Consider the following 6,709-nt stretch of genomic DNA (forward strand, 5'->3'; position numbering starts at 1 on the left):
TAAGGATCTGGTGTTGCTGTGGCTGTCTCAGGGGGCTGGCAGCTGCAGCTCTGATTCAACTTCTAGCCTGGGGAACATCAATGTGCTGTGGGTGCAGCTGTAAGAAAGAAAGAAAGAAGAAAGCAAGCCAGCCTGTGGGCAAAAATTGTAAAATAAGAAAATTATTTTCTGGGCATATCCATGGGATCCACTTGTCCAATGCACCAGTTATTTTTTTCTGGGTGGTGAATTTATAGGTTTTCATCCTCCAGTCATCAGTTTCCCTGGTCTTGGGGATGTCCCTTCTGGCTGAGATTCCCCCCCCAGTGCTTGCCCTAGGGGCCTGGGCTCCCTGACTTTTTTGGGTGGTTTGGTGACACAGTAGCTCCTCATGACAGATAGTCAGATGATGTTTCTGAAGTGCAGAGGCCCTTGGGGACCAGAAGGACAACCTCAATGAAGATATTGAGCACAGCAGGGACCCAAGGAGCATTTGATGTTTTGAGATGAACTCATGGTCTCCCATCAATAAGCTCAAACCCTGAATCCTGTTTGGGGTGGGGCGGCCATGGCAGGGGCGGGGGTGGGGTGGAGTTGGCTCAAGTGCTGTGGGACACTTGGTGAAATGTTGAATTGTATGTAAACCTCCACACATGTATAGTGAGCAGCACGGTGCATGAAGGTCCCTCCATTTGGAGCATCTGTCCCTGAAACCCACAACTGGGGCCTCCATGGGCCTCTCTGTCTCTCTGAGAAACAAGCTGTTTACTTAGAGCTTGGGTTTTGTTCTGAGTGTGATAACTAATACTTTGGTAAAGGTTTCCTGAGTGTTAGGCGTTGTCCAGTGCTTTGTGTGAATGATTTAATCTGCACAGCGATGCTATAAAGAGGGGAGTATCACTTCCTTGCTGTGTAGATGAGAAACAGGAGCTCCCAGAGATTTCTGCTAAGAGACTCTCTTAAGGACACACAGGAAGCCAGGACTGACCAGATGGCCCAGCAACCACTGTGGGTCCCGCCTCCCAAGGAGTGTCGGGAAACCCAGCTTATCACACAGACAAATCAAAAAGTGCTGGGTGGGACTCCCAGCAGAGGTCCCCAAAGAGGCCAATGGCATCGTATTTCTAATGGGACATTCCAATACCTGCACAGTGACAGTGACCCTGCCAAGCAGGGGTTCTTGGGTGACCTGGGAGAAGAACTGATTAAGAATAATTCATGGGAGTTCCCTTCATGGCTCAGCGGTTAACAAACCCAACTAGAATCAATGAGGATGCGGGTTTGATCCCTGGCTTTGCTCAGTGGGTTAAGGATCCAGCATTGCTGTGAGCTGTGTGGTGTAGGTTGCAGATGGAGCTCAGATGCTGTGTTGCTGTGGCTGTGGTGTAGGCTGGCAGCTGTAGCTCCAATTAGACCCCTAGCCTGGGAATCTCCATATGCCATGGATTCGGCCCTAAAAAGCAAAAAAAAAAAAAAAAAGAATACTTTGTGATGAAGTCAAATGTTTCTTCCGAAGTTCAAGAAAATGGTTTTCCAGGTTTTCTAGCTGCTTCCCACTGCCCTGACCAGGTGGCTGCATCCTTCGTTCATCTAAGCACATCCTTCCTTCATTGGTCCTGCAGAGGCCATTGGAGATATGAAATAAGAGCGTCTGGCACTTTTGAGTTAGTTCACAAAATGCTTTCCTTACATTGTCCTGCTTCTCTGTCCATAATACAGCGGCAGCCCTTTCAGACTCGAGCTGCAGGCATTAGGAAAAGGAAGCCTGCCTGTGGCAGCCAGATCTACTGCTTGGCAGCTCAGCCAGGGCTCAAATCACAAATTCAAAATTAGATTTTTCCGGAGTTCCCATTGTGGCTCAGCAGAAACAAATCTGACTAGTATCCATGATGACACAGTTTCGATGCCTGGCCTTGCTCAGTGGGTTAAGGGTCTGGTGTTGCTCTGAGCTGTGGTGTAGGTCACAGATGTGACTTGGATCCTGCATTGCTGTGGCTGTGGTGTAGGCCAGCAGCTGCAGCTCCGATTCAACCCCTAGCCTGGGAACTTCCACATGCCATGGGGGTGGCCCTAAAAGGACAAAAAAAAAAAAAAAATTTAGATTTTCCAATTAAAAAAAAAAAGGAAAGGGAAAAGAGATGCCAGCCTGCTGGGATTCTGTACAACCACCCTGGGTGTCTTGAGGATTTCTCTCAAGCCCAGTTCTTCTGCTTTCTTGCTAAGCGCATATCCCTTCCCTCCCTCCTCCCATCCTTCACACTGATGAGTAAACCAAATCCTTTATTGTCAGTCACCTTGGAAAATGAGGGCAGCATTATATCTGGACTCACCAGGCTGTGCAAGCATACGTCTGGATGAGCAGGCTTCCGGGTCCAGATTTCAATAAATATGGACAATGCCAGGCTGGATGATGATTTTGGACTAATTAAACTTGAATTTTCTCGGAGGACCAGATCCATCACAGGGACATAGAATTCATTGCACCTCCTTCCTTAAAGGCTGAGGAAGGTCTAAGTGGGGAGGCAGGTGGGGTGGAGAGGGGGGCATGACTTGCCAGCCATTGCATCATCTTGACCCCACATGGCCAATGGGAGCCCAGGGCAATAAGCCCTTCCTGCTCCTGTCTGGTTTCTCAGAGTTCTCCTAGGGTTTTTTTTTTTTTTTTTTTTGCCTTTCTCCCCTTCTGTTGCTATGTCTCCTTGGCCTCTGCCCCCTCCCCTGCCCTCCACCAGCCTGCTGGGAAACTTGGCTATCTTAACCCAGGGGCCCATAAGGCTTTCCTGTTAACAAAGAGCTTCAGGGCAAGCCTCAAAGGCTTCCTGTGCCTCCTTGTTGATGAGGACACAGAAGGATGGAATGGGCTTCCCCAAGGTCACCCAGAGCCAATGTGAGCCCAGACTTTCTGTTATGAGTCCAAAGTCTTTCCACTCCCTCTTTAACTCTACAGCCAGTGACATCTTTAAGATGCATCCATCAGTGATGAATTCTCAGATTTTTATTCATAAATAAATGGCATCTCCTCAACTGGAACCTAAACCCTCTGAATCAACTCAATATATTATCAAACAAACACCAAAGGAAGCAAAAAAACCCCAAACCCAGAAAGTGTATCTTGTCCCTGGGTAGGATCTTATCCTTAGATCTCCTAATCCTTCCTACTACCTCCCACCCCTTCCCCCACAAACAGCGCTTTGGGGTATGCGGTAAGGTTTCTGTTTCCAAAAACTTCCTCACAGGTGCCTCCTGTGGACCTGCTCACCAAGACTTCCCCAAATCTGGGGACTGCTCATTTGCATATATATATATTAGTCCTACCCAGAGAACAAAAGCTGGTTGATGTGTTTCATCCATTAATTATCTCTAATACTCACATTATCCCATATTTGGCCAATTGGGATTCTCCTTGGCTCCTGAATCTTTGGTAGCTTCTTTTCTATCCCTTATGATGAGGATACTCTAGGCTCATCATTCATTTCTTGTCCCAGACATTTCTCCCTGAAGCTCTTATTTCTTTCAGGGGGAAATAGAACCCTACTGTCAAAATCTGGCTGCTGAACGCAGTTAAGAAGATTACTTTGTGTGTATATTCTCACCCCATTCAACCTCCTCCTCCTCTTCTTATGGAGCATATAGTTAATACATATTTTACTCCCTCTTTTTTCCTCCTTTTATTTTTAAAGTCCAGTATTTTTACAAAAGTATGGTTTGTTTGTTTTGCTCTTTAGGGCTGCACACTCAGCATATGGAAATTCCCAGGCTAGGGGTTAAATTGCAGTTATGGCTGCAGGCCACAGCCACAGCAGTGCGGGATCTGAGCTGCATCTGTGACCTACACCACAGCTCACGGCAACGCCAGATCCTTAACCCACTGAGCGAGACTAGGGATCGAACCTGCAACCTCATGGTTACTAGTTGGATTCGTTTCTGCTGCGCCACTACAGGAATTCCTAAACTTTTTTTTAAATGTGATTTTTATTGTCAAACTTAGAGATTACAACTATTTTTTGGAGCTATCAAGTTCTAAAAGAAACTAGTGCTTGTATCTCTTCTTAGACAATGTGAGTAACTTAGAAAAATTTTAACTCCACTTACTCCATTTCTGATGTATAGACTATTGTTATGGCCCCCTGCCCTGTAGCCTATGAAGCTTTAAAAAGTAGTGCTCTGTCTTTTATCTGCTCTCTGTGGATCAGCAAATGCAGCCAAGCTCTGGACTCCTACCTTTCCTACCTGAGTTTCTGTTCTTCACAAGATCTTGGCCCAGTAATGAGTTTTCACTCTCCTGTTAGCTCTCTGGTACCGTCAATGATTTTTATATTTAGTCTAGCTTTTCTAGCTATCTTTGGTGTTACAATTGGTCCTATTTACCTATTCTGTCATTGATGTCAGTGGAGGTCTGGTACTATTGACTGTTATTCTACTGGATGAAGGCAATTGAACAGATGTGGGGCAGGTATTGCTACTAATAGAGCTGTCCACATCCCAGAGCCCTTTAGTGTCTGTGGTCTCTGGGAAAGGGGACCCACCGACCCAGCAGGTGATACTATTCTGGGGTGGGGGTATGTGGCAGCCAGCCTCAGGACCGGCACATATTGCTTATCTGCCTGAATAAACACAATCCAAAAGGGCACCCGATGTGGCCTGTGCTGCCCTGAGCAGATTCTGGATCAGTGCCTGGGCCCCGTGCCATGGAGGCCTCCCTGGCCTCTATAGCTCAATGTGAAAACAGACTCTTTGTTCCACTTTCACAAAGATGGACACAGCAAGTGCTCAGTGCAGGTTCAAAGACCCGGGCCAGTGGTCAGAGTCAGCCCATCCTTGCCAGGGGCCAAGGAAAGGTGAGAGACCTGCCATCCCTGCAGCTGCTGCCTTGTCTGCTTGTGACTCCGAATGAAACTGCCATTGCAGGTGGGGACTCTGCATGACCCTCACTGGCCAGAGTGCAGCTTGGGTCTTCCTCCACGCCTCACATACTGCTACTTCCTTAGTGTTAGGGACTGAATTATGTGCCCCCAAATTCATATGTTGGAGTCCTTACCCCCAATGCCTCAGAATGTGACTGTATTTGAAGACAGAGCCTTTAAAGAAGTAATTTAGTAGGCATTCCTGTTGTCGCTTAGCAGGCTAAGGAGCCAGCATAGTGTCTGTGAGGATGTGGGTTTGATCCCTGGCCTTGCTTAGTGGGTTAATGATCTGGCATTGCTGTGAACTGGGGTGTAGATCTCAGACACAGCTCGGATCTGTCGTTGCTGTGGCCAGCAGCTGCAGCTCTGATTTGACCTCTGGCCCAGGAACTTCCATATGCTGTGAGTGTCGCCATAAAAAAAAAAAAAAAGTGATTTAGTTAATGAGGTCATGAGGGGGCCCCAAATCCAACAAGCCTGGTATCTTTATAAGAGGGAGAGATACCAGAAATGCAGATGCATGGAAGAAAGGCCAGGTGAGGACACAGCAAGCAGGCAGCCACCTGCAAGCCAAGGAGAGAGGCCTCAGAAGAAAAAACCCTGCTGACACCTTGATCTGGGACTTGCAGCCTCCAGACTGTGAGAAAATGCAGCCAAGCTCTGGACTCCTACCTTTCCTACCTGAGTTTCTGTTCTTCACAAGATCTTGGCTGTGAGAAAATGCATTCCTGCTGCTTGAGGGCCCCCCTCCCTTCCTGCTGTGGTACTTGGACATGGAAGCGCTGGCAAACGAATGTACTTGGGGTCAGACCCTCTCTCAGTTGACGGGAAGGTGATGGTGGGAACTCTGTCCTCCTGGGAAACACCCCCACCCTACCTGGTCCTGGGGTCTTGGGCTTTGTTCCCTCTATTTGTGTCTGGGTCTGTTCACCGGGCTCATTTTGTCTTCCTCACCCGCTTCCCAGTGAGAAGAATCTAGCAGATTGCTGCCTCAGAGGCTGAGAGCCCAGATGGCTGGGGTTTCTGTCCCCAGGGGACCTGGCGCTTGAGTTCCCGGCTGTGCTGGGGGCACAATAGGACTGTGGTTTGGACTTGCTCCCAGGTCCCCACACCACAGTGACAGTGACACTTAGCTGCCCCATGGGCTTGTTCAAAAATGTACCATTTCAGACTTTACCACCTGCACTGCTTTGTTTCTTAAGAGGTTTTTTTTTGGGGGGTGGGAGTGCATGGCTGCAGCATGTGGAAGTTCCCAAACCAGGGATCAAACCCCAGCCACAGCAGTAACCCGAGCTACTGCAGTGACAGCACCGGATCCTTAACCTGCTGCACCACAGGAGACCTCTAGCGTTTCTTTTTTTCGGTCCTGTGGACCCTGGTGCTCTTGGGAAGCCTGAGAATGACCTGTGGCCCTTGCCCTCGTGGACGTGACAACCCTGACCAATCCCAGTGACCCTTAACCCAGCATCAGTGGAGCCAGTGAGCCCTTGAAACTTCAGTCCCCAGAGAGGAGTGCCGGCCTCACCTGGGGCAGTGACCTCACCTGCCTGCAGCTGCTCCCGGGAGGCCGTGAGTGTTCACATCACATCTCATGTGCTTCATTAGGCAGCTGCACGGACATGAAATTCACTTTTTACTAATTGACCACAAAGCACGAGAAACTAAGATTTCGAGTCCAAGTAATGATGCTGGTGATAAACAGCCCCTGCTTAAATTCCTAGGAGCACGCCAGTGATAACATACCTCCCACAGGCTCCTCCTCTCTGCTGGTCCCAAACCCTCGGAGACTGTAGTTCTCTCCGCATAAACCTTCAGTCTAGGTAGTT

Source organism: Phacochoerus africanus, chromosome 2, assembly GCF_016906955.1.
Source record: "Phacochoerus africanus isolate WHEZ1 chromosome 2, ROS_Pafr_v1, whole genome shotgun sequence".
NCBI lineage: Eukaryota > Metazoa > Chordata > Mammalia > Artiodactyla > Suidae > Phacochoerus > Phacochoerus africanus.